The 27,201-nt window shown below is 48.3% G+C and overlaps 2 pseudogenes across 2 annotated transcripts; both read right to left on the bottom strand.

The window, feature by feature from the left end:
• Window positions 1-2,849: 2,849 nt before the first annotated feature.
• Window positions 2,850-22,975, bottom strand: LOC147023740 (uncharacterized; annotated as a pseudogene). Its single transcript, XR_015060545.1, has 4 exons — window positions 22,848-22,975; window positions 17,777-17,997; window positions 8,420-8,640; window positions 2,850-5,280 (listed from the first exon to the last, which is right to left on the bottom strand). The product of XR_015060545.1 is annotated as an uncharacterized LOC147023740 (transcript).
• Window positions 18,010-26,903, bottom strand: LOC147023739 (uncharacterized; annotated as a pseudogene). Its single transcript, XR_015060547.1, has 2 exons — window positions 26,662-26,903; window positions 18,010-23,549 (listed from the first exon to the last, which is right to left on the bottom strand). The product of XR_015060547.1 is annotated as an uncharacterized LOC147023739 (transcript).
• Between the last annotated feature and the right edge of the window lie 298 nt (window positions 26,904-27,201).

Below are 27,201 nucleotides of genomic sequence, written 5' to 3'. Positions count from 1 at the left end.
CGCCGGCTCCATTGCCAGCTGTCCCACACCAAAATCGCGCACCAACGCCAGGCGCAACACCGCCCCTGCCACAGCAAATCCAGCTGAGACTTCAACGCACGTCCATACAGACAATCAGCATTGATTGGATGCACAGCAGTGTCATACAACAGCAAAAACATCGTCTGCGCAGATGCAAACTTCTCTTTACGTACAGCGCTTTCCCACAGTATAATTCCAACACATGAGGTTCAGCGAACTGCGGACTGTCATCGAAGACCGGGATCTGGTAGACCTCTTTATTCGCAATGATCGTCCGCAAGTTCTTCACATCAAAGAAAGCATTGATCCCAATCAAACACATTTTGCTCACACGCGGACTGTCGGCATTTGCTTTTATAATGCCAAGATTAATCACTCGTGCCGCGAGAATCAAACATACAACAATTAACAAATCATGAACCACGTTGCGCGCAAACCTCGTGGTTGTCACGACGTTGAGGTGACTTGCGTGCAGGTCCTCATCTGAACGTCGAAGAGGACACCGTCGATGGTCACGCTCTGCGAACTTCTTGAATGCGACCGGCTCGCTCCAATCCCCCGTTGAAATCGCCTGAACAACACGGGCATGCACTGTATCATGAGCGCAACGCAAGCGCGAGAGCCCTTCGCAGCTGGCATGCTCCCCGTTGCTCCGGAACCGTATATCGTAGTTGCAGGAAGCAATGAACGGACACCAACGTTGTATCGCCGTGGCCCCTGCCACCGGGACCTCGCCCTCAGGTCTCGAGGGAGGCCCGGGCCCAAACGGAGGTACGGGCCCCGAAGGAGACACAGGCACACCTGAAGGTACGAACTCCGCAAGAGGAACCTCCTCCCACCGACTCTCTCATCGGCTCGGCACGGGACGTCCAAAGTGAATGACTGGCGCCGTCCAGTCTAGCCTGAGGCTCGCCAGCCAGTCTCAGCCCAAAAGGGCGGGCCCCTCCCCTCGTACCACAAACAATGAGAGCAGGGCGCTTTGACCTTGGTAGGCCACCGAGACGTCTGTCACAGCAAGTGGCGTAATCGCTTCGCCGGAGTACGTGTACAGCGAAAGGGTCGCCCTGACCAGGTGAATACCGCAGAGTTCACGAGCGGTCTGCTCGCCCATGATCGACACCGCGGCCCCGGTATCAACTTGAAACACGATCGGTGCACCATTCATAAAACCTTGCCCAGGCTGCTGGTCTCGACCCGGGACGTAAAAGAGTACGTCATGCACAAAACATCGTACCGGCTGTAGGTCTCGCCCCGCGTCGCTGGGGTCGCCTCGTACATCGCCATCCATGACCGTTATGGTGGCCAATGACACTTGGCACACTCACCGTAGATGTCCCTGAGTGTTCAGATCATCCTCAGACTGGCCGCATTGCAACGTTTGGCCACGGCCCGCACAGAAGACTGTGCGTGCGGTCGTGGGCGCCTGGTACATCGCGCGGACCTCCGGACCACCAGTCATTCTCTGGCCAGCGAGGGCTCGGAAATCTGTCAGAGTCTGTTCGACGGCCGACGTCGTCTCGACTACCGAGTTGAATGTAATGTCTTCGTCCTTTAGCCGTGGCATTGCAGAAACCATTTCCGAGGCTTGCAAACCAGAAATAAAACGATCTTCGAGCCCGGCCTGCCGTTCACTCGACGTGAATTGGCAGGCGACGGCGAGATGTCTCACCCGTGCGGCGAAACTCGCGATGCGCTTCCCTGGGCTCCTCACCAGGTGATCGAACTCGTACCGCGCGAGCTGCGCTGATTCTCCGGGCGCTCTGTGCGCCTGACAATCCAATTGTCCCGGCAACGACTCAAAGTCAATGCCGTGGAAAACAGGCACTCTGCATGCGTCAATCCGAAACAGCCTCGTCGCCAAACTGTAGTGTCGTGGCAGAGGTGCGAACAGGCAAACACGAGCCGGAGGGTAACACAACTCTGCTTAATTGCCTCGAGCGAGAGGGTGGGCGTAGGATGCCCGTAACTCCGCTTTAGTACGCACTCGATCCACCCTACAAGACACTGCGAATGATACCACATGCTGCTAACGGGTGCGACAAGTCCCGAGCGGATGAGTCGGGACATATGAAGCCATAACCACGTGACCACCACCATCCGTGACTCGGGGCTCCACCCATACAATACATGCTCCGCCCATACACCACAGCCTTCAATGCTTGGAAAGCATCTTTTTGTTCCTGGCTAAGCACAAATCGCTCGTGCTTCCTCGTCAACTCTCGCAATGGACCTGCGAAGGTAGCAAGGTTTGGAATGAACCTTGCATAATAGTTCACAAGACCCAAGAAACTTCTCACTTCACTCGCATTCCGTGGCTCTTGCGCCTCCGCTACTGCTTCCACTTTGTCTTCGGTTGGGTTGATGCCTTCACTCGTCAGCTTGTGACCCACGAACACCAGCTCTGAAACCCCGGACTGGCACTTGTCTGCATTCACAGTCAAACCAGCTCGTTGTAGTTTTCCCAACACCAACTTCAACCCTTTGTCATGTTCCTCACGCGTCACACCTTCAACGATAATGTCATCAGAGATGTTTGCCGTCGCTGGAATGCCTTGACTCACTTGTGGATCTCATGTTGGTAAATATCAGGTGCTGCATTGATACCAAATAACGGCCTCTTATACCTGTACAATCCACAGTGTGTAACAAACGTTGTTACATTCCTTGACTCCACATGCAATTCCAATTCCTGAAGTACCTCATCTATTATGGGTATGGGATGGCGCTCTCTCACTGCTGCATCAACATTGAACAATAATAGTAGACCGTGGGCCATAGGGTGGATATCTATTTGTTTTTTTTTTGATTTAATGACCTGAACCTAGGGATTGGGAAAGAAGGGTGTGGGATGAAGTCTTATGACCCCCAAAACATCATATTTTTTTCACAAGCGATATCGTGGTACGTTACCGAGAACCGCTGCCCCAAAACACCAGTATACACCAGGTGTATGTTACATTTGAAAAACCCATTTACACAGTAAAAAACAACACAAACTATATGATGTCATGTTCACATTGGTCTTGGCAGCAATATTTATGAATTCAGACCCCCAAAAAGTAGTAAAAATGTTGTTTTAAAGACTCGAGATAGCCACAATTTGTCTCTTCGGCTTGGTCATCTTGAACCTTGTCCAAAACATCATACAACTAGAACGGGCACTCATAGAGCGCATACCTTCGCCGCCACTACTTTTTTTGTTCTTGGTATGAGTGTGGGGAACTGGTTTGTATGGGCGTCATTGTGTCATATTGCATATCACAAGATGAGGCGTTGAATTCTGAACATTTTGGCGTTATTGCATGCAAATTGAATAAAAATTGACCGTGTTATCGTATAAAGACGATTTTGACCTTTTCGTGACCTTGACCTTGACCTTTGACCCGAACGATCCCAAAATCTAATCGAATGCTTCCTGGCTAATAACCAATCATCCCACCAAATTTCATGCAATTCGGTTTAATACTTTTTGAGTTATACGAATCACAAGATTACAAACAAATAAATAAATAAATAAATACACGCCGACCAAAACATAACCTTTCGCAGAATGCGAAGGTAACTAGAACGGGCACTCATAGAGCGCATACCTTCGCCGCCACTACTTTATTGTTCTTGGTATGAGTGTGGGGAACTGGTTTCATATGAATGGTCTAATGACACAAACCACATATCGATAATGTCATGACCCCCCCCCCAACTTTCGGGGGTTACGGACTAAACAACAATCAACTCACGTCGTTTTGGTGAGTCTTCACTCACAAGCTCGGTGAATACAACGTTTCAACAAGAGAAGGTAATCTCGTTTGATGCTGGTTTCATGCAAATCGAATAAGAATTGACTGAGTTATGCCGAAAACCGCATATTTTTCAAGGGCGTGACCCCCCCCCCGACATTTTACCCCAACCGGTGACATGTGTTATGACGTCATTGCGTCACAAGATTGGGCATTAAATTCTGAACATTTTGGTGCTGGGTTCATGTAAAGCGGACAAGAATTGACCGCGTTATGACAAAAACCGCATATTTTTCAAGGTCATGACCCCCCTGACCTTTGACCCCAAACCGGTAACAAGAGTACGGGCATCATTGTGTCATATTGCATATCACAAGATGAGGCGTTGAATTCTGAACATTTTGGCGTTAGTTGCATGCAAATTGAATAAAAATTGACCGTGTTGTCGTAAAAAGACGATTTTGACCTTTTCGTGACTTTGACCTTGACCTTTGACCCGAACCATCCCAAAATCTAATCGAATGCTTCCTGGCTCATAACCAATCATCCCACCAAATTTCATGCAATTCGGTTTTATACTTTTTGAGTTATACGAATCACAAGATTACAAATAAATAAATAAATAAATAAATAAATACACGCCGACCAAAACATAACCTTTCTCAGAATGCGAAGGTAAATAGTGCAGTTATTTCATCCTCTTCAGCATCAGAGTCTTCCTCAGCTTCAGATCTGGAGTCTTTATCATCATTCTTATCATCAAAGTCAACATGGCCAGTTATGTTTGATGTTTGTTCTGTCTCTGTTGTGTCATCACCTGAACCATGCATGGTTTCTTGCAACACTTTCTTTTCTTCAACCAGCACTTCAGTGGAGATGTCATTAACATACACAAGGTCTCCTTGGCAGCGCATATGCGGGGTTAGAAAGCACAGTTGTGGAAATGTTTTCATCAGTCTTGTTTTGAGAAAGCCACTTTTGTAGATTGATTCTATTCTGTGTGTTGCTTTGATTTGTTTCATGAACATGTCATTAAGTCGTTTCAGTCTGTAAATTTCCTTGTTGTCTATTATAAGATCCTTGACTGTTGCACAAAATAATGTGTATGCTTCTGAGTAGTTGGAGTCTCCTTGTTGCTCTGCATTAGGTGTTGTTGCTGGCTTGCCTAAATACCGGGTATACTCCTTGTAGCAGCGACCATGGTATTTTACCTCTATCGCAACACAATCGTGGTCTTGAATTTGAACCAGCAGGTTTGTGTTGTTGTTGTCTTTAGCGGCTTGCTGCAGTCTTGGTGCCTCAATTGTTGAGCACCTAGTTAGAGGCTCTTTTCTTCGTCCCCTTTGGCCTGTATTGATTGTTCTCTCTTTCTGACAAAGGATGCATATATTAGGCAACACATATTGGGACCTGGCTGAACATTTGGGCTTGCCTAAGCTAGAGCATAGAGCACGTTTCTTGACTGGTTGTGGGCCTTCATGCATCTTGTCAATGTCGACGTTGATGTCGTTGCATGTTGAAGCTGCAATAAAGACACATAAAAGAAAACAATAAAATTTTTGTGAGTTTATGATGCCCATTTTTTATTTAGAAATACAGTGCAATTTTATCAAATTGTGAAGTAAATTGAAATCTACAAGAAACTAAGCAAACAAGGGAACTTTCAAAATTCCAGGGAAAAATGAGAACTGCACCAACTTGCACTTTCATATACCGGTATTCAATTTTAAAATTTCTCCCCAAGTGTATTATTTGGTGCAGAATTATTATATTTTGTTAGACGTTTTAATTTGTTTTTAATGTTCATCCGGATTGCTAATAATAATTTTGGATGAAGTTCATTAGGTCAAATCCAGTAATTTTGTGTGAAAAGGTATTTACAAATTTAGGAACGGTTTACTGTTAAAACGTATAAGCTAAGAGATTCATAAAACAGCAACACCAATTATAAATTGCTGGATTTGACCTAATGAACCTCATTACCAATCCAGATGAACATTACACAAAAAAAATTAGAAAAAATGAATGAAATGGATGTAATATTAGAGAAATATCAGTACGTACATGTTAACACAGAAATGTCAGATTGCCAGTCAACATGGTAAACGCCCAAAAATAATGTTCGGTTCCCCCTCAGATTTCCTTTTTTCTTTAATTTATTTGTATCCCCTCGGCCCCTAGGCCCATGCATAAATATTGGACAGTCCATTCAACATCGATCAGGCAACGTACAAATACTGTACACAAAATAATTTCTACCTTCTAAATACAGGACCTACTTTAAGAAAATAAACAGATATTATAATTGTTGCGGCATTTACTTGGTATTCCCCCCCCCCCCCCCAGTTCCAGGAACTGTAACTCAGTTGTATGTTGAGTTAATGGGAAGTGTATTATTATCTGCTGCACAAATGAGAAATAGCACCAAACATGGGAGGTTTGTTGGGCTCCAATGCTTTAGCTGGGAAACAGTGAAGAGGGTTTAGCGGGCGGTCGTGAATAATTATAATCCCACAGCACGTACTGATTCACACCTCATGATGTTTGAGATAAACATGACAGATCACCTCAATATTGCCTGGCACACTTGGCAAAATTGTACTCAGAAAACAATCTAATTTTTCATCCCTTGAATTTGGTATTGTTGCGAATTCGCGCCCGCCGGCGTGCGATCAGCCACGTAACTCGAATCGCGGCACGTCGCCCACCGGACGGACAATTCAGTCGTGACCCTCTCGGAACAACGCCGGGAGCTAGTGACGGGTGGGTCTTTCGACCTCACCACAATCGTGCCAATCGGCCACCCGCCTAGGATAGGGTTGTTCGCCAAACTTGACCTACCTAAGTACCCACGCGGATGGTTAATCGGGCGATCGTACCTCGCCGCAGGTCGACTTCGGACACGAACCGCTTAAGCGGTTCGTTAGGTACTGCAGAGATAACCGAGCGGAGTTATCGTCGACCTCGACGGTCCAGATTAGTTACCGGGAACTTACACCCACTACCAATCTCTTACGCGATGCAGGATGGAGAGTCAATAAAAAGAAAGGAGACAAAGCAGAGCGGGAACAGTTAAACAAGCAAGCATTTTATTGCGTGACACACGGACACAAAGCAAGCACGTATATTCAGTACAGAAAGAAACAGTAAAAAAGAGATACTACCGACTAAAACCGATACACGGCAACACTTACGCAGTTTCACTTAACAGACGGCGCCACCACAAGCATTTACACAAAAAGCAAAGGAAAAAGAAAGCCACCCTCATAGGCGAGGAGGCAGACAGGTCCGTAGACCAAATATACATGGATCCTGAAGGATCGGCCAGGTGCACGAGACCGGGAGGTCTTATCCGTGTCCTCGTGATGAGATGGCGGGCAAGCCGCAATGTTCGCGCCGCTGCGCCCCGACTCTGTGCTCTGGCGTGGTTGGCAAGTCCTCTCTGGCGTGCTCCGCACGAGCGGTCCCGTTGGCACCATGTTAAGGGTGGGGGGGGGGGGTACGGGGTCCCACTCAGCACGATCTCAGCACGAATGGGGGGGGGAATCGTTGATGCTCAGTGAGAGGGGTATGGCTGGCTGGCCTGGATCTCGCGACGAGTCAAGCGACCCCCACACCGCAACCTCGTCGCCGTCTGCCGTCTTCCCTGCAACTCCTCCGCAACTTCTCTCCAAGCTCAACTCACCCCCTCAAGTCACGCCCACTCCTGCCTCTCTTCCCCGCTCTCTCCCCCACTCTCCTGCTGCCGTGCGAGTCGCCTTGTGCTCGTATCTTTATAGGTCTCAGGAGGAGCCGATATGCAAATATGCGATCTAAACGCGATTGGAGGCGGGGGCGAGGAGTGAAGAGGCGGGGCGAGGAGTGAAGAGGCGGGGGCAGGGGATGAAGAGACGGGGGCAGGGGGTGGAGAGGCGGGGGACAAGGTAAGCAAATTTTTGGGTGGGGGTGAGCAAATTGAAAGCGGGAGACAGGGGGGGGAAATGGGGCGGGGGATGAGTTGTGGGCTGGGGTGAATTAGGCGGGGTTGAGTGTGAGGGGTGGACAGGGGGCGGGGGTCCGGGGAAAGTGGGGCGGGGAATCAAGAGACGGGGGCGGGGAGTGAAGAGGCGGGGCGGTGCCGGAGTATTTAAAATTTGGGCGGGGGTAAGCATATTGAAGGCGGGGGGGGGGGAATGGGGCAGGGCGGGGGATTAATAGGCGGGGACAAGCACGCCCTGTCCTGTCCATGTCCCTCGAGTGTGGGTGAGCTGGTGAGGGTGTTTGAATGAACGGAATCCGTCTGTGACGGGGTTTCGGCGAGTTATGATTATTTTCGATTCTTGAACTCTTCACTTCTTAAAATAAATGTAGTGGATGTCTACGTACTGATAATGGAGGACTCGAGATCCATCAAGAAAATGTCAGTACAGTTAAAAGATGTCTCGACCTCGAGTCATGGTTAGCAGGACGAGATTCCTTCGCCACTTCCTCAGACTTCCTTTTAAAAATGTATTTGTTCATACCTCCTTGCATAAATTCTGGACGGTTCCTTCAAGTTCCAAATCGTTCAAGACGACACACAAAATAATTTTACGTTAAATATACCTCACAAAAAAAAAAAAAAAAATCAACCGAGGTTTTGAAGCATTGTCATGATCTATTATTCAAGTTATTCAACCCACCAGTATTGGCTGCATTTTCTTCTCTCTTTTTTCATGCTGCTTCGCACCTTGCTCTCTCGTTGTTTGTGGGCAAATCGTGAATAACACACTCGATGAGACGCTGCATCTTGCGGTGTAGCTGGAGCTGGTATTGGTACCGCACTGTTGTCATGTTCGCCGAATTCGTCACCGTGCTTCTTCACGAAATTTCTCGCAATTTCAGCTTGATCTGCTTCTAAATTCTGCCACGAAAGAACAAATTGAAAATATCGCGGTCATGTTCTGTCAGGAAAAGGTATTAAACTTGATCTTTTGGCCGGATAAATGCGTCGTCGTCGTCGTCGTCGTCGTCGTCGTCGTCGTCGTCGTCGTCGTCGTCGTCGTCGTCGTCGTCGTCGTCGTCGTCGTCGTCGTCGTCGTCGTCGTCGTCGTCGTCGTCGTCGTCGTCGTCGTCGTCGTCGTCGTCGTCCGCATTGTTTACTCACAACCAGACTGCGCTCTGAGCCCGATCGTCATCGCTTAAAAAATCGAAATGCGTTCGAGGCGAAACAGAGATTTTGGAAATAAAATTCTAAATTTCAACGTTATATCACAGGCTGTAACGTACAAGAATCTCACTTGTGACAAGTCATGAACATTATTTCATTTTTTTTGCATATGGATCATCATACCAAAGTGATGCCCACCCGATTTTCAGGTCACGAGATGAAATGAACCTCCCCCGGCACCATCAAATGCCCCCGGTCGACAAGCTGGCACATCTCCCTCAGACAGGACCGAATCAGGTAAACACCCCGAGTCTGCAAGCCCCGCGGGCGCCAGCGCGGCTGACCTTGGCGAGACCAGAAGTTTGCGCTCCATGGCGCCAGGCACGTCTGACCTTGGCGATATCAGGGATGGGGGTGACGCTGGACAGCGAACCTGCCCCGGCTCCCCGCCATCAACTCGAGCCAGGCAATTAGCCGGCTCCATTGCCAGCTGTCCCACACCAAAATCGCGCATCAACGCCAGGCGCAACACCGCCCCTGCCACAGCAAATCCAGCTGAGACTTCAACGCACGTCCATACAGACAATCAGCATTGATTGGATGCACAGCAGTGTCATACAACAGCAAAAACATCGTCTGCGCAGATGCAAACTTCTCTTTACGTACAGCGCTTTCCCACAGTATAATTCCAACACATGAGGTTCAGCGAACTGCGGACTGTCATCGAAGACCGGGATCTGGTAGACCTCTTTATTCGCAATGATCGTCCGCAAGTTCTTCACATCAAAGAAAGCATTGATCCCAATCAAACACATTTTGCTCACACGCGGACTGTCGGCATTTGCTTTTATAATGCCAAGATTAATCACTCGTGCCGCGAGAATCAAACATACAACAATTAACAAATCATGAACCACGCTGCGCGCAAACCTCGTGGTTGTCACGACGTTGAGGTGACTTGCGTGCAGGTCCTCATCTGAACGTCGAAGAGGACACCGTCGATGGTCACGCTCTGCGAACTTCTTGAATGCGACCGGCTCGCTCCAATCCCCCGTTGAAATCGCCTGAACAACACGGGCATGCACTGTATCATGAGCGCAACGCAAGCGCGAGAGCCCTTCGCAGCTGGCATGCTCCCCGTTGCTCCGGAACCGTATATCGTAGTTGCAGGAAGCAATGAACGGACACCAACGTTGTATCGCCGTGGCCCCTGCCACCGGGACCTCGCCCTCAGGTCTCGAGGGAGGCCCGGGCCCAAACGGAGGTACGGGCCCCGAAGGAGACACAGGCACACCTGAAGGTACGAACTCCGCAAGAGGAACCTCCTCCCACCGACTCTCTCATCGGCTCGGCACGGGACGTCCAAAGTGAATGACTGGCGCCGTCCAGTCTAGCCTGAGGCTCGCCAGCCAGTCTCAGCCCAAAGGGCGGGCCCCTCCCCTCGTACCACAAACAATGAGAGCAGGGCGCTTTGACCTTGGTAGGCCACCGAGACGTCTGTCACAGCAAGTGGCGTAATCGCTTCGCCGGAGTACGTGTACAGCGAAAGGGTCGCCCTGACCAGGTGAATACCGCAGAGTTCACGAGCGGTCTGCTCGCCCATGATCGACACCGCGGCCCCGGTATCAACTTGAAACACGATCGGTGCACCATTCATAAAACCTTGCCCAGGCTGCTGGTCTCGACCCGGGACGTAAAAGAGTACGTCATGCACAAAACATCGTACCGGCTGTAGGTCTCGCCCCGCGTCGCTGGGGTCGCCTCGTACATCGCCATCCATGACCGTTATGGTGGCCAATGACACTTGGCACACTCACCGTAGATGTCCCTGAGTGTTCAGATCATCCTCAGACTGGCCGCATTGCAACGTTTGGCCACGGCCCGCACAGAAGACTGTGCGTGCGGTCGTGGGCGCCTGGTACATCGCGCGGACCTCCGGACCACCAGTCATTCTCTGGCCAGCGAGGGCTCGGAAATCTGTCAGAGTCTGTTCGACGGCCGACGTCGTCTCGACTACCGAGTTGAATGTAATGTCTTCGTCCTTTAGCCGTGGCATTGCAGAAACCATTTCCGAGGCTTGCAAACCAGAAATAAAACGATCTTCGAGCCCGGCCTGCCGTTCACTCGACGTGAATTGGCAGGCGACGGCGAGATGTCTCACCCGTGCGGCGAAACTCGCGATGCGCTTCCCTGGGCTCCTCACCAGGTGATCGAACTCGTACCGCGCGAGCTGCGCTGATTCTCCGGGCGCTCTGTGCGCCTGACAATCCAATTGTCCCGGCAACGACTCAAAGTCAATGCCGTGGAAAACAGGCACTCTGCATGCGTCAATCCGAAACAGCCTCGTCGCCAAACTGTAGTGTCGTGGCAGAGGTGCGAACAGGCAAACACGAGCCGGAGGGTAACACAACTCTGCTTAATTGCCTCGAGCGAGAGGGTGGGCGTAGGATGCCCGTAACTCCGCTTTAGTACGCACTCGATCCACCCTACAAGACACTGCGAATGATACCACATGCTGCTAACGGGTGCGACAAGTCCCGAGCGGATGAGTCGGGACATATGAAGCCATAACCACGTGACCACCACCATCCGTGACTCGGGGCTCCACCCATACAATACATGCTCCGCCCATACACCACAGCCTTCAATGCTTGGAAAGCATCTTTTTGTTCCTGGCTAAGCACAAATCGCTCGTGCTTCCTCGTCAACTCTCGCAATGGACCTGCGAAGGTAGCAAGGTTTGGAATGAACCTTGCATAATAGTTCACAAGACCCAAGAAACTTCTCACTTCACTCGCATTCCGTGGCTCTTGCGCCTCCGCTACTGCTTCCACTTTGTCTTCGGTTGGGTTGATGCCTTCACTCGTCAGCTTGTGACCCACGAACACCAGCTCTGAAACCCCGGACTGGCACTTGTCTGCATTCACAGTCAAACCAGCTCGTTGTAGTTTTCCCAACACCAACTTCAACCCTTTGTCATGTTCCTCACGCGTCACACCTTCAACGATAATGTCATCAGAGATGTTTGCCGTCGCTGGAATGCCTTGACTCACTTGTGGATCTCATGTTGGTAAATATCAGGTGCTGCATTGATACCAAATAACGGCCTCTTATACCTGTACAATCCACAGTGTGTAACAAACGTTGTTACATTCCTTGACTCCACATGCAATTCCAATTCCTGAAGTACCTCATCTATTATGGGTATGGGATGGCGCTCTCTCACTGCTGCATCAACATTGAACAATAATAGTAGACCGTGGGCCATAGGGTGGATATCTATTTTTTTTTTTTTTTTTTTTTGATTTAATGACCTGAACCTAGGGATTGGGAAAGAAGGGTGTGGGATGAAGTCTTATGACCCCCAAAACATCATATTTTTTTCACAAGCGATATCGTGGTACGTTACCGAGAACCGCTGCCCCAAAACACCAGTATACACCAGGTGTATGTTACATTTGAAAAACCCATTTACACAGTAAAAAACAACACAAACTATATGATGTCATGTTCACATTGGTCTTGGCAGCAATATTTATGAATTCAGACCCCCAAAAAGTAGTAAAAATGTTGTTTTAAAGACTCGAGATAGCCACAATTTGTCTCTTCGGCTTGGTCATCTTGAACCTTGTCCAAAACATCATACAACTAGAACGGGCACTCATAGAGCGCATACCTTCGCCGCCACTACTTTTTTTGTTCTTGGTATGAGTGTGGGGAACTGGTTTGTATGGGCGTCATTGTGTCATATTGCATATCACAAGATGAGGCGTTGAATTCTGAACATTTTGGCGTTATTGCATGCAAATTGAATAAAAATTGACCGTGTTATCGTATAAAGACGATTTTGACCTTTTCGTGACCTTGACCTTGACCTTTGACCCGAACGATCCCAAAATCTAATCGAATGCTTCCTGGCTAATAACCAATCATCCCACCAAATTTCATGCAATTCGGTTTAATACTTTTTGAGTTATACGAATCACAAATTACAAACAAATAAATAAATAAATAAATACACGCCGACCAAAACATAACCTTTCGCAGAATGCGAAGGTAACTAGAACGGGCACTCATAGAGCGCATACCTTCGCCGCCACTACTTTATTGTTCTTGGTATGAGTGTGGGGAACTGGTTTCATATGAATGGTCTAATGACACAAACCACATATCGATAATGTCATGACCCCCCCCCCAACTTTCGGGGGTTACGGACTAAACAACAATCAACTCACGTCGTTTTGGTGAGTCTTCACTCACAAGCTCGGTGAATACAACGTTTCAACAAGAGAAGGTAATCTCGTTTGATGCTGGTTTCATGCAAATCGAATAAGAATTGACTGAGTTATGCCGAAAACCGCATATTTTTCAAGGGCGTGACCCCCCCCCCGACATTTTACCCCAACCGGTGACATGTGTTATGACGTCATTGCGTCACAAGATTGGGCATTAAATTCTGAACATTTTGGTGCTGGGTTCATGTAAAGCGGACAAGAATTGACCGCGTTATGACAAAAACCGCATATTTTTCAAGGTCATGACCCCCCTGACCTTTGACCCCAAACCGGTAACAAGAGTACGGGCATCATTGTGTCATATTGCATATCACAAGATGAGGCGTTGAATTCTGAACATTTTGGCGTTAGTTGCATGCAAATTGAATAAAAATTGACCGTGTTGTCGTAAAAAGACGATTTTGACCTTTTCGTGACTTTGACCTTGACCTTTGACCCGAACCATCCCAAAATCTAATCGAATGCTTCCTGGCTCATAACCAATCATCCCACCAAATTTCATGCAATTCGGTTTTATACTTTTTGAGTTATACGAATCACAAGATTACAAATAAATAAATAAATAAATAAATAAATACACGCCGACCAAAACATAACCTTTCTCAGAATGCGAAGGTAAATATGCAGTTATTTCATCCTCTTCAGCATCAGAGTCTTCCTCAGCTTCAGATCTGGAGTCTTTATCATCATTCTTATCATCAAAGTCAACATGGCCAGTTATGTTTGATGTTTGTTCTGTCTCTGTTGTGTCATCACCTGAACCATGCATGGTTTCTTGCAACACTTTCTTTTCTTCAACCAGCACTTCAGTGGAGATGTCATTAACATACACAAGGTCTCCTTGGCAGCGCATATGCGGGGTTAGAAAGCACAGTTGTGGAAATGTTTTCATCAGTCTTGTTTTGAGAAAGCCACTTTTGTAGATTGATTCTATTCTGTGTGTTGCTTTGATTTGTTTCATGAACATGTCATTAAGTCGTTTCAGTCTGTAAATTTCCTTGTTGTCTATTATAAGATCCTTGACTGTTGCACAAAATAATGTGTATGCTTCTGAGTAGTTGGAGTCTCCTTGTTGCTCTGCATTAGGTGTTGTTGCTGGCTTGCCTAAATACCGGGTATACTCCTTGTAGCAGCGACCATGGTATTTTACCTCTATCGCAACACAATCGTGGTCTTGAATTTGAACCAGCAGGTTTGTGTTGTTGTTGTCTTTAGCGGCTTGCTGCAGTCTTGGTGCCTCAATTGTTGAGCACCTAGTTAGAGGCTCTTTTCTTCGTCCCCTTTGGCCTGTATTGATTGTTCTCTCTTTCTGACAAAGGATGCATATATTAGGCAACACATATTGGGACCTGGCTGAACATTTGGGCTTGCCTAAGCTAGAGCATAGAGCACGTTTCTTGACTGGTTGTGGGCCTTCATGCATCTTGTCAATGTCGACGTTGATGTCGTTGCATGTTGAAGCTGCAATAAAGACACATAAAAGAAAACAATAAAATTTTTGTGAGTTTATGATGCCCATTTTTTATTTAGAAATACAGTGCAATTTTATCAAATTGTGAAGTAAATTGAAATCTACAAGAAACTAAGCAAACAAGGGAACTTTCAAAATTCCAGGGAAAAATGAGAACTGCACCAACTTGCACTTTCATATACCGGTATTCAATTTTAAAATTTCTCCCCAAGTGTATTATTTGGTGCAGAATTATTATATTTTGTTAGACGTTTTAATTTGTTTTTAATGTTCATCCGGATTGCTAATAATAATTTTGGATGAAGTTCATTAGGTCAAATCCAGTAATTTTGTGTGAAAAGGTATTTACAAATTTAGGAACGGTTTACTGTTAAAACGTATAAGCTAAGAGATTCATAAAACAGCAACACCAATTATAAATTGCTGGATTTGACCTAATGAACCTCATTACCAATCCAGATGAACATTACACAAAAAAAATTAGAAAAAATGAATGAAATGGATGTAATATTAGAGAAATATCAGTACGTACATGTTAACACAGAAATGTCAGATTGCCAGTCAACATGGTAAACGCCCAAAAATAATGTTCGGTTCCCCCTCAGATTTCCTTTTTTCTTTAATTTATTTGTATCCCCTCGGCCCCTAGGCCCATGCATAAATATTGGACAGTCCATTCAACATCGATCAGGCAACGTACAAATACTGTACACAAAATAATTTCTACCTTCTAAATACAGGACCTACTTTAAGAAAATAAACAGATATTATAATTGTTGCGGCATTTACTTGGTATTCCCCCCCCCCCAGTTCCAGGAACTGTAACTCAGTTGTATGTTGAGTTAATGGGAAGTGTATTATTATCTGCTGCACAAATGAGAAATAGCACCAAACATGGGAGGTTTGTTGGGCTCCAATGCTTTAGCTGGGAAACAGTGAAGAGGGTTTAGCGGGCGGTCGTGAATAATTATAATCCCACAGCACGTACTGATTCACACCTCATGATGTTTGAGATAAACATGACAGATCACCTCAATATTGCCTGGCACACTTGGCAAAATTGTACTCAGAAAACAATCTAATTTTTCATCCCTTGAATTTGGTATTGTTGCGAATTCGCGCCCGCCGGCGTGCGATCAGCCACGTAACTCGAATCGCGGCACGTCGCCCACCGGACGGACAATTCAGTCGTGACCCTCTCGGAACAACGCCGGGAGCTAGTGACGGGTGGGTCTTTCGACCTCACCACAATCGTGCCAATCGGCCACCCGCCTAGGATAGGGTTGTTCGCCAAACTTGACCTACCTAAGTACCCACGCGGATGGTTAATCGGGCGATCGTACCTCGCCGCAGGTCGACTTCGGACACGAACCGCTTAGCGGTTCGTTAGGTACTGCAGAGATAACCGAGCGGAGTTATCGTCGACCTCGACGGTCCAGATTAGTTACCGGGAACTTACACCCACTACCAATCTCTTACGCGATGCAGGATGGAGAGTCAATAAAAAGAAAGGAGACAAAGCAGAGCGGGAACAGTTAAACAAGCAAGCATTTTATTGCGTGACACACGGACACAAAGCAAGCACGTATATTCAGTACAGAAAGAAACAGTAAAAAAGAGATACTACCGACTAAAACCGATACACGGCAACACTTACGCAGTTTCACTTAACAGACGGCGCCACCACAAGCATTTACACAAAAAGCAAAGGAAAAAGAAAGCCACCCTCATAGGCGAGGAGGCAGACAGGTCCGTAGACCAAATATACATGGATCCTGAAGGATCGGCCAGGTGCACGAGACCGGGGAGGTCTTATCCGTGTCCTCGTGATGAGATGGCGGGCAAGCCGCAATGTTCGCGCCGCTGCGCCCCGACTCTGTGCTCTGGCGTGGTTGGCAAGTCCTCTCTGGCGTGCTCCGCACGAGCGGTCCCGTTGGCACCATGTTAAGGGTGGGGGGGGGTACGGGGTCCCACTCAGCACGATCTCAGCACGAATGGGGGGGGGAATCGTTGATGCTCAGTGAGAGGGGTATGGCTGGCTGGCCTGGATCTCGCGACGAGTCAAGCGACCCCCACACCGCAACCTCGTCGCCGTCTGCCGTCTTCCCTGCAACTCCTCCGCAACTTCTCTCCAAGCTCAACTCACCCCCTCAAGTCACGCCCACTCCTGCCTCTCTTCCCCGCTCTCTCCCCCACTCTCCTGCTGCCGTGCGAGTCGCCTTGTGCTCGTATCTTTATAGGTCTCAGGAGGAGCCGATATGCAAATATGCGATCTAAACGCGATTGGAGGCGGGGGCGAGGAGTGAAGAGGCGGGGGCGAGGAGTGAAGAGGCGGGGGCAGGGGATGAAGAGACGGGGGCAGGGAGTGGAGAGGCGGGGGGCAAGGTAAGCAAATTTTTGGGTGGGGGTGAGCAAATTGAAAGCGGGAGACAGGGGGGGGAAATGGGGCGGGGGATGAGTTGTGGGCTGGGGTGAATTAGGCGGGGTTGAGTGTGAGGGGTGGACAGGGGGCGGGGTCCGGGGGAAAGTGGGGCGGGGAATCAAGAGACGGGGGGCGGGGAGTGAAGAGGCGGGGGCGGTGCCGGAGTATTTAAAATTTGGGCGGGGGTAAGCATATTGAAGGCGGGGGGGGGGGAATGGGGCAGGGCGGGGGATTAATAGGCGGGGACAAGCACGCCCTGTCCTGTCCATGTCCCTCGAGTGTGGGTGAGCTGGTGAGGGTGTTTGAATGAACGGAATCCGTCTGTGACGGGGTTTCGGCGAGTTATGATTATTTTCGATTCTTGAACTCTTCACTTCTTAAAATAAATGTAGTGGATGTCTACGTACTGATAATGGAGGACTCGAGATCCATCAAGAAAATGTCAGTACAGTTAAAAGATGTCTCGACCTCGAGTCATGGTTAGCAGGACGAGATTCCTTCGCCACTTCCTCAGACTTCCTTTTAAAAATGTATTTGTTCATACCTCCTTGCATAAATTCTGGACGGTTCCTTCAAGTTCCAAATCGTTCAAGACGACACACAAAATAATTTTACGTTAAATATACCTCACAAAAAAAAAAAAAAAATCAACCTACGTTTTGAAGCATTGTCATGATCTATTATTCAAGTTATTCAACCCACCAGTATTGGCTGCATTTTCTTCTCTCTTTTTTCATGCTGCTTCGCACCTTGCTCTCTCGTTGTTTGTGGGCAAATCGTGAATAACACACTCGATGAGACGCTGCATCTTGCGGTGTAGCTGGAGCTGGTATTGGTACCGCACTGTTGTCATGTTCGCCGAATTCGTCACCGTGCTTCTTCACGAAATTTCTCGCAATTTCAGCTTGATCTGCTTCTAAATTCTGCCACGAAAGAACAAATTGAAAATATCGCGGTCATGTTCTGTCAGGAAAAGGTATTAAACTTGATCTTTTGGCCGGATAAATGCGTCGTCGTCGTCGTCGTCGTCGTCGTCGTCGTCGTCGTCGTCGTCGTCGTCGTCGTCGTCGTCGTCGTCGTCGTCGTCGTCGTCGTCGTCGTCGTCGTCGTCGTCGTCGTCGTCGTCGTCGTCCGCATTGTTTACTCACAACCAGACGGCGCTCTGAGCCCGATCGTCATCGCTTAAAAAATCGAAATGCGTTCGAGGCGAAACAGAGATTTTGGAAATAAAATTCTAAATTTCAACGTTATATCACAGGCTGTAACGTACAAGAATCTCACTTGTGACAAGTCATGAACATTATTTCATTTTTTTTGCATATGGATCATCATACCAAAGTGATGCCCACCCGATTTTCAGGTCACGAGATGAAATGAACCTCCCCCGGCACCATCAAATGCCCCCGGTCGACAAGCTGGCACATCTCCCTCAGACAGGACCGAATCAGGTAAACACCCCGAGTCTGCAAGCCCCGCGGGCGCCAGCGCGGCTGACCTTGGCGAGACCAGAAGTTTGCGCTCCATGGCGCCAGGCACGTCTGACCTTGGCGATATCAGGGATGGGGGTGACGCTGGACAGCGAACCTGCCCCGGCTCCCCGCCATCAACTCGAGCCAGGCAATTAGCCGGCTCCATTGCCAGCTGTCCCACACCAAAATCGCGCATCAACGCCAGGCGCAACACCGCCCCTGCCACAGCAAATCCAGCTGAGACTTCAACGCACGTCCATACAGACAATCAGCATTGATTGGATGCACAGCAGTGTCATACAACAGCAAAAACATCGTCTGCGCAGATGCAAACTTCTCTTTACGTACAGCGCTTTCCCACAGTATAATTCCAACACATGAGGTTCAGCGAACTGCGGACTGTCATCGAAGACCGGGATCTGGTAGACCTCTTTATTCGCAATGATCGTCCGCAAGTTCTTCACATCAAAGAAAGCATTGATCCCAATCAAACACATTTTGCTCACACGCGGACTGTCGGCATTTGCTTTTATAATGCCAAGATTAATCACTCGTGCCGCGAGAATCAAACATACAACAATTAACAAATCATGAACCACGCTGCGCGCAAACCTCGTGGTTGTCACGACGTTGAGGTGACTTGCGTGCAGGTCCTCATCTGAACGTCGAAGAGGACACCGTCGATGGTCACGCTCCGCGAACTTCTTGAATGCGACCGGCTCGCTCCAATCCCCCGTTGAAATCGCCTGAACGACACGGGCATGCACTGTATCATGAGCGCAACGCAAGCGCGAGAGCCCGTCGCAGCTGGCATGCTCCCCATTGCTCCGGAACCGTATATCGTAGTTGCAGGAAGCAATGAACGGACACCAACGTTGTATCGCCGTGGCCCCTGCCACCGGGACCTCGCCCTCAGGTCTCGAGGGAGGCCCGGGCCCAAACGGAGGTACGGGCCCCGAAGGAGACACAGGCACACCTGAAGGTACGACCTCCGCAAGAGGAACCTCCTCCCACCGACTCTCTCATCGGCTCGGCACGGGACGTCCAAGGTGAATGACTGGCGCCGTCCAGTCTAGCCTGAGGCTCGCCAGCCAGTCTCAGCCCAAAAGGGCGGGCCCCTCCCCTCGTACCACAAACAATGAGAGCAGGGCGCTTTGACCTTGGTAGGCCACCGAGACGTCTGTCACAGCAAGTGGCGTAATCGCTTCACCGGAGTACGTGTACAGCAAAAGGGTCGCCCTGACCAGGTGAATACCGCAGAGTTCACGAGCGGTCTGCTCGCCCATGATCGACACCGCGGCCCCGGTATCAACTTGAAACACGATCGGTGCACCATTCATAAAACCTTGCCCAGGCTGCAGATCTCGACCCGGGACGTAAAAGAGTACGTCATGCACAAAACATCGTACCGGCTGTAGGTCTCGCCCCGCGTCGCTGGGGTCGCCTCGTACATCGCCATCCATGACCGTTATGGTGGCCAATGACACTTGGCACACTCACCGTAGATGTCCCTGAGTGTTCAGATCATCCTCCGACTGGCCGCATTGCAACGTTTGGCCACGACCCGCACAGAAGACTGTGCGTGCGGTCGTGGGCGCCTGGTACATCGCGCGGACCTCCGGACCACCAGTCATTCTCTGGCCAGCGAGGGCTCGGACATCTGTCAGAGTCTGTTCGACGGCCGACGTCGTCTCGACTACCGAGTTGAATGTAATGTCTTCGTCCTTTAGCCGTGGCATTGCAGAAACCATTTCCGAGGCTTGCAAACCAGAAATAAAACGATCTTCGAGCCCGGCCTGCCGTTCACTCGACGTGAATTGGCAGGCGACGGCGAGATGTCTCACCCGTGCGGCGAAACTCGCGATGCGCTTCCCTGGGCTCCTCGCCAGGTGATAGAACTCGTACCACGCGAGCTGCGCTGATTCTCCAGGCGCTCTGTGCGCCTCACAATCCAATTGTCCTGGCAACGACTCAAAGTCAATGCCGTGGAAAACAGGCACTCTGCATGCGTCAATCCGAAACAGCCTCGTCGCCAAACTGTAGTGTCGTGGCAGAGGTGCGAACAGGCAAACACGAGCCGGAGGGTAACACAACTCTGCTTAATTGCCTCGAGCGAGAGGGTGGGCGTAGGATGCCCGTAACTCCGCTTTAGTACGCACTCGATCCACCCTACAAGACACTGCGAATGATACCACATGCTGCTAACGGGTGCGACAAGTCCCGAGCGGACGAGTCGGGACATATGAAGCCATAACCACGTGACCACCACCATCCGTGACTCGGGGCTCCACCCATACAATACATGCTCCGCCCATACACCACAGCCTTCAATGCTTGGAAAGCATCTTTTTGTTCCTGGCTAAGCACAAATCGCTCGTGCTTCCTCGTCAACTCTCGCAATGGACCTGCGAAGGTAGCAAGGTTTGGAATGAACCTTGCATAATAGTTCACAAGACCCAAGAAACTTCTCACTTCACTCGCATTCCGTGGCTCTTGCGCCTCCGCTACTGCTTCCACTTTGTCTTCGGTTGGGTTGATGCCTTCACTCGTCAGCTTGTGACCCACGAACACCAGCTCTGAAACCCCGGACTGGCACTTGTCTGCATTCACAGTCAAACCAGCTCGTTGTAGTTTTCCCAACACCAACTTCAACCCTTTGTCATGTTCCTCACGCGTCACACCTTCAACGATAATGTCATCAGAGATGTTTGCCGTCGCTGGAATGCCTTGACTCACTTGTGGATCTCATGTTGGTAAATATCAGGTGCTGCATTGATACCAAATAACGGCCTCTTATACCTGTACAATCCACAGTGTGTAACAAACGTTGTTACATTCCTTGACTCCACATGCAATTCCAATTCCTGAAGTACCTCATCTATTATGGGTATGGGATGGCGCTCTCTCACTGCTGCATCAGCATTGAACAATAATAGTAGACCGTGGGCCATAGGGTGGATATCTATTTGTTTTTTTTTGATTTAATGACCTGAACCTAGGGATTGGGAAAGAAGGGTGTGGGATGGTCTTATGACCCCAAAAACATCCTATTTTTTTCACAAGCGATATCGTGGTACGTTACCGAGAACCGCTGCCCCAAAACACCAGTATACACCAGGTGTATGTTACATTTGAAAAACCCATTTACACAGTAAAAAAAACAACACAAACTATATGATGTCATGTTCACATTGGTCTTGGCAGCAATATTTATGAATTCAGACCCCCAAAAAGTAGTAAAAATGTTGTTTTAAAGACTCGAGATAGCCACAATTTGTCTCTTCGGCTTGGTCATCTTGAACCTTGTCCAAAACATCATACAACTAGAACGGGCACTCATAGAGCGCATACCTTCGCCGCCACTACTTTTTTTGTTCTTGGTATGAGTGTGGGGAACTGGTTTCATATGAATGGTCTAATGACACAAACCACATATCTATAATGTCATGACCCCCCCCCCCGACTTTCGGGGGCTACGGTCTAAACAACAATCAACTCACGTCGTTTTGGCGAGTCTTCACTCGCATGCTCGGTGAATACAACGTTTCAACAAGAGAAGGTAATCTCGTTTGATGCTGGTTCCATGCAAATCGAATAAGAATTGACTGAGTTATGCCGAAAACCGCATATTTTTCAAGGGCGTGACCCCCCCCCCGACATTTTACCCCAACCGCTGACATGTTATGACGTCATTGCGTCACAAGATTGGGCATTAAATTCTGAACATTTTGGTGCTGGGTTCATGTAAAGCGGACAAGAATTGACCGCGTTATGACAAAAACCGCATATTTTTCAAGGTCGTGACCCCCGACCTTTGACCCCAAACCGGTAACAAGAGTATGGGCGTCATTGTGTCATATTGCATATCACAAGATGAGGCGTTGAATTCTGAACATTTTGGCGTTATTGCATGCAAATTGAATAAAAATTGACCGTGTTATCGTAAAAAGACGATTTTGACCTTTTCGTGACTTTGACCTTGACCTTTGACCCGAACCATCCCAAAATCTAATCGAATGCTTCCTGGCTAATAACCAATCATCCCACCAAATTTCATGCAATTCGGTTTTATACTTTTTGAGTTATACGAATCACAAGATTACAAATAAATAAATAAATAAATACACGCCGACCAAAACATAACCTTTCGCAGAATGCGAAGGTAAATAGTGCAGTTATTTCATCCTCTTCAGCATCAGAGTCTTCCTCAGCTTCAGATCTGGAGTCTTTATCATCATTCTTATCATCAAAGTCAACATGGCCAGTTATGTTTGATGTTTGTTCTGTCTCTGTTGTGTCATCACCTGAACCATGCATGGTTTCTTGCAACACTTTCTTTTCTTCAACCAGCACTTCAGTGGAGATGTCATTAACATACACAAGGTCTCCTTGGCAGCGCATATGCGGGGTTAGAAAGCACAGTTGTGGAAATGTTTTCATCAGTCTTGTTTTGAGAAAGCCACTTTTGTAGATTGATTCTATTCTGTGTGTTGCTTTGATTTGTTTCATGAACATGTCATTAAGTCGTTTCAGTCTGTAAATTTCCTTGTTGTCTATTATAAGATCCTTGACTGTTGCACAAAATAATGTGTATGCTTCTGAGTAGTTGGAGTCTCCTTGTTGCTCTGCATTAGGTGTTGTTGCTGGCTTGCCTAAATACCGGGTATACTCCTTGTAGCAGCGACCATGGTATTTTACCTCTATCGCAACACAATCGCGGTCTTGAATTTGAACCAGCAGGTTTGTGTTGTTGTCTTTAGCGGCTTGCTGCAGTCTTGGTGCCTCAATTGTTGAGCACCGAGTTAGAGGCTCTTTTTTTCGTCCCCTTTGGCCTGTATTGATTGTTCTCTCTTTCTGACAAAGGATGCATATATTAGGCAACACATATTGGGACCTGGCTGAACATTTGGGCTTGCCTAAGCTAGAGCATAGAGCACGTTTCTTGACTGGTTGTGGGCCTTCATGCATCTTGTCAATGTCGACGTTGATGTCGTTGCATGTTGAAGCTGCAATAAAGACACATAAAAGAAAACAATAAAATTTTTGTGAGTTTATGATGCCCATTTTTTATTTAGAAATACAGTGCAATTTTATCAAATTGTGAAGTAAATTGACATCTTCAAGAAATTAAGAAAACAAGGGAACTTTCAAAATTCCAGGGAAAAATGAGAACTGCACTAAATTGCACTTTCATATACCGGTATTCAATTTTAAAATTTCTCCCCAAGTGTATTATTTGGTGCAGAATTATTATTTTTTGTTCGACGTTTTAATTTGTTTTTAATGTTCATCCGGATTGCTAATAATAATTTTGGATGAAGTTCATTAGGTCAAATCCAGTAATTTTGTGTGAAAAGGTATTTACAAATTTAGGAACGGTTCACTGTTAAAACGTATAAGCTAAGAGATTCATAAAACAGCAACACCAATTATAAATTGCTGGATTTGACCTAATGAACCTCATTACCAATCCAGATGAACATTACACAAAAATTTTTTAGAAAAAATGAATGAAATGGATGTAATATTAGAGAAATATCAGTACGTACATGTTAACACAGAAATGTCAGATTGCCAGTCAACATGGTAAACGCCCAAAAATAATGTTCGGTTCCCCCTCAGATTTCCTTTTTTCTTTAATTTATTTGTATCCCCTCGGCCCCTAGGCCCATGCATAAATATTGGACAGTCCATTCAACATCGATCAGGCAACGTACAAATACTGCACACAAAATAATTTCTACCTTCTAAATACAGGACCTACTTTAAGAAAATAAACAGATATTATAATTGTTGCGGCATTTACTTGGTATTCCCCCCCCCCCCAGTTCCAGGAACTGTAACTCAGTTGTATGCTGAGTTAATGGGAAGTGTATTATTATCTGCTGCACAAATAAGAAATAGCACCAAACATGGGAGGTTTGTTGGGCTCCAATGCTTTAGCTGGGAAACAGTGAAGAGGGTTTAGCGGGCGGTCGTGAATAATTATAATCCCACAGCACGTACTGATTCACACCTCATGATGTTTGAGATAAACATGACAGATCACCTCAATATTGCCTGGCACACTTGGCAAAATTGTACTCAGAAAACAATCTAATTTTTCATCCCTTGAATTTGGTATTGTTGCGAATTCGCGCCCGCCGGCGTGCGATCAGCCACGTAACTCGAATCGCGGCACGTCGCCCACCGGACGGACAATTCAGTCGTGACCCTCTCGGAACAACGCCGGGAGCTAGTCACGGGTGGGTCTTTCGAACTCACCACAATCGTGCCAATCGGCCACCCGCGTAGGATAGGGTTGTTCGCCAAACTTGACCTACCTAAGTACCCACACGCATGGTTAATCGGGCGATCGTACCTCGCCGCAGGTCGACTTCGGACACGAACCGCTTAAGCGGTTCGTTCCGTACTGCAGAGATAACCGAGCGGAGTTATCGTCGACCTCGACGGTCCAGATTAGTTACCGGGAACTTACACCCACTACCAATCTTTTACGCGATGCAGGATGGAGAGTCAATAAAAAGAAAGGAGACGAAGCAGAGTGGGAACAGTTAAACAAGCAAGCATTTTATTGCGTGACACACGGACACAAAGCAAGCACGTATATTCAGTACAGAAAGAAACAGTAAAAAAGAGATACTACCGACTAAAACCGATACACGGCAACACTTACGCAGTTTCACTTAACAGATGGCGCCACCACAAGCATTTACACAAAAAGCAAAGGAAAAAGAAAGCCACCCTCATAGGCGAGGAGGCAGACAGGTCCGTAGACCAAATATACATGGATCCTGAAGGATCGGCCAGGTGCACGAGACCGGGGAGGTCTTATCCGTGTCCTCGTGATGAGATGGCGGGCAAGCCGCAATGTTCGCGCCACTGCGCCCCGACTCTGTGCTCTGGCGTGGTCGGCAAGTCCTCTCTGGCGTGCTCCGCGCGAGCGGTCCCGTTGGCACCACGTTAAGGGTGGGGGGGAACGGGGTCCCCCTCAGCACGATCTCAGCACGAATGGGGGGGGGGAATCGTTGATGCTCAGGGAGAGGGGTATGGCTGGCTGGCCTGGATCTCACGACGAGTCAAGCGACCCCCACACCGCAACCTCGTCGCCGTCTGCCGTCTTCCCTGCAACTCCTCCGCAACTTCTCTCCAAGCTCAACTCACCCCCTCAAGTCACACCCACTCCTGCCTCTCTGCCCCGCTCTCTCCCCCACTCTCCTGCCGCCGTGCGAGTCACCTTGTGCTCGTATCTTTATAGGTCTCAGGAGGAGCCGATATGCAAATATGCGATCTAAACGCGATTGGAGGCGGGGGCGAGGAGTGAAGAGGCGGGGGCAGGGGATGAAGAGACGGGGGCAGGGAGTGGAGAGGCGGGGGGCAAGGTAAGCAAATTTTTGGGTGGGGGTGAGCAAATTGAAAGTGGGAGACAGGGGGGGAAATGGGGCGGGGGATGAGTGGGCGGGGCTGGGGTGAAATAGGCGGGGTTGAGTGTGAGAGGGGGCGGGGGCCCGGAGGAAAGTGGGGCGGGTAATCAAGAGACGGGGGCGGTGAGTCAAGAGCCGGGGGCGGGGCCGGAGTATTTAAAATTTGGGCGGGGGTTAGCATATTGAAGGCGGGGGGGGGGGAATGGGGCAGGGCGGGGGATTAATAGGCGGGGACAAGCACGCCCTGTCCTGTCCATGTCCCTCGAGTGTGGGTGAGCTGGTGAGGGTGTTTGAATGAACGGAATCCGTCTGTGACGGGGTTTCGGCGAGTTATGATTATTTTCGATTCTTGAACTCTTCACTTCTTAAAATAAATGTAGTGGATGTCTACGTACTGATAATGGAGGACTCGAGATCCATCAAGAAAATGTCAGTACAGTTAAAAGATGTCTCGACCTCGAGTCATGGTTAGCAGGACGAGATTCCTTCGCCACTTCCTCAGACTTCCTTTTAAAAATGTATTTGTTCATACCTCCTTGCATAAATACTGGACGGTTCCTTCAAGTTCCAAATCGTTCAAGACGACACACAAAATAATTTTACGTTAAATATACCTCACAAAAAAAAATAAAAAAAAAATCAACCTAGGTTTTGAAGCATTGTCATGATCTATTATTCAAGTTATTCAACCCACCAGTATTGGCTGCATTTTCTTCTCTCTTTTTTCATGCTGCTTCGCACCTTGCTCTCTCGTTGTTTGTGGGCAAATCGTGAATAACACACTCGATGAGACGCTGCATCTTGCGGTGTAGCTGGAGCTGGTATTGGTACCGCACTGTTGTCATGTTCGCCGAATTCGTCACCGTGCTTCTTCACGAAATTTCTCGCAATTTCAGCTTGATCTGCTTCTAAATTCTGCCACGAAAGAACAAATTGAAAATATGGCGGTCATGTTCTGTCAGGAAAAGGTATTAAACTTGATCTTTTGGCGGGATAAAGTCGTCGTCGTCGTCGTCGTCGTCGTCGTCGTCGTCGTCGTCGTCGTCGTCGTCGTCGTCGTCGTCGTCGTCGTCGTCGTCGTCGTCGTCGTCGTCGTCGTCGTCGTCGTCGTCGTCGTCGTCGTCGTCGTCGTCGTCGTCGTCGTCGTCGTCGTCGTCGTCGTCGTCGTCGTCGTCGTCGTCGTCGTCGTCGTCGTCGTCCGCCGCATTGTTTACTCACAACCAGACGGCGCTCT

This window comes from Eptatretus burgeri, chromosome 7 (assembly GCF_056783735.1).
Source record: "Eptatretus burgeri isolate ZD-2024b chromosome 7, Ebu_testis_v1, whole genome shotgun sequence".
NCBI lineage: Eukaryota > Metazoa > Chordata > Myxini > Myxiniformes > Myxinidae > Eptatretus > Eptatretus burgeri.
This window is presented reverse-complemented; position numbering and strand designations above follow the sequence as displayed.